Below are 1,674 nucleotides of genomic sequence, written 5' to 3'. Positions count from 1 at the left end.
GAGGTGTAAAGCATGGTCTAAATATTTCTCTCTGACGTTTCAAATGCCATATTTTGATTTTAAGGGTATGTAATTTCTGATATTAACTTAGATTTAAAATTAATTCTATCATGATACATGAAACAAAACATATAAAGACGATAAACGATTAAATGATGACCATGTGTGAGGATATGCATGTGTGTGTGTTTGTCCTGTGTAGCTCAACTGGTCCACCAGGGTATTCTCCTGCCAAAGTGAAGGGTTTGATTCTCAGTGGGGCCACCCATGCTAAGAAACGTAGGCCCTCCCTTTATCGCGATAGGCTTTGGATCAAAGTGCCCAACGCATGACATGTATCAATGGGCAGAATGGGACTCTAACATATCCGTGCTCTCTGTGCTTCTCTCTCCTTTAGTTCATCAAGATCCCAGCCCCTGCTGCTGAGGCCCCCGAGACCCTGCGTCTCTTCTCCTTCTACCTGTCCAGCGACAGCAAGGACCAGCCGCAGGCCAGCTTCGACTGCATCCACCAATATGTGTCCAGGTACTGCAGTCACATCCACAGCTAACGTCATTTAGCAGCTGCTGGTACACAAACAGTTCTCGCAAGTGAGAGGGAGAACAATCACAATTGGAGTCACCACAAATATTAAGTCCCCAGCGGGGGAACACTGCTGGACAGAGTTCAGAGTAGTTATGTCAGAATAAAGGACTGCGCCGTAAGATGAACACACTTTTTTGTTAAATGCACTGTATTGGTTTTGGGATTCATATGAAACTAGTAGAATATATGTTGTAAGAATGTGTGTTTGTGCAGGCAGGTGTAGACACTTGATCAGTGAACTTCAGCTAGGGGAACTTGAGCTATGAATGCATAATACACATTCACCCCAGAATGGTGAACCTTCCCTTGACAGGATTATCAAACAACCCAAAACACATTAAAACAATTTTTCATCTTCATGGTTACATTTTTGTCACTGAAATATATCTTACGACATTTAACTTTCTAGTCATGGCTTCGATTGGCAATATATATTTTCTTTGGGGGACCAAGAAAACACCAAGAATCACTCAGTTGTGAAATGGTGATTTGGGGTATTCTTGGGTCACAATACATAGGTCTTGACCTGGTCAGATCTGACCCCATAATGACAGGCGTGGTCTCCTCTATGGGTCAGTGGCTCCATAGTTCTGTAGTGGCCTGGCATGTGGGCAAAACCCGACGTCTCGCTGTGGTCTGGGCTCTGGACGTGGGAGCACTGAGAGACAGAGTAACAAAACACTGGGTTTCGCTTGTCCTGCCCTGTGGCCCCCTGGGAAAACGCAGACAGAGGTTTCTGGACTTCTGTGCTCCTTCCCCGATTGCTTCACCTCAATTAAAGGACAAGGTCTAGAATTGGGGAATGCTTGGGGTTTTCCCTGAAATGTTCGCTTTCGGAAGGAGAACGTGAGAAATTTGCTGTCGGACGTTGAGAAAATGTGGTGCTCTGCACAAATCAAACGTCTTCCAACTAAAACGTTTTTTAAGGAGATTTTCCTGGGAGAGCATAACTTAGACACCTGTGTGAACTGGGATCTTTTTATTCTCTCCACTGAACACAAATATATTATAGATTGCTGTTGCTAGCTATGTGGTTACTACTACTACTACTACTACTTCTACTACTACTACTATTACTACTACTAATAT

General features: G+C 43.7%; 1 pseudogene across 1 annotated transcript in view; it reads left to right on the top strand.

The window, feature by feature from the left end:
* Positions 1-397: 397 nt before the first annotated feature.
* The window catches only part of LOC311373509 (RNA polymerase II elongation factor ELL pseudogene), a 2,133-nt pseudogene continuing 856 nt past the window's right edge, over positions 398-1,674 (top strand). Inside the window, exon 1 of the transcript in view lies at positions 398-525. The product of the transcript in view is annotated as an RNA polymerase II elongation factor ELL pseudogene (transcript). The remainder of the gene's footprint in view (positions 526-1,674) is intronic.

This window comes from Micromesistius poutassou, assembly GCF_964030765.1.
Source record: "Micromesistius poutassou genome assembly, contig: SCAFFOLD_6981, whole genome shotgun sequence".
NCBI lineage: Eukaryota > Metazoa > Chordata > Actinopteri > Gadiformes > Gadidae > Micromesistius > Micromesistius poutassou.
Note: the sequence above shows the minus strand (reverse complement) of the source record. Positions and strands in the feature narration are given on the sequence as shown.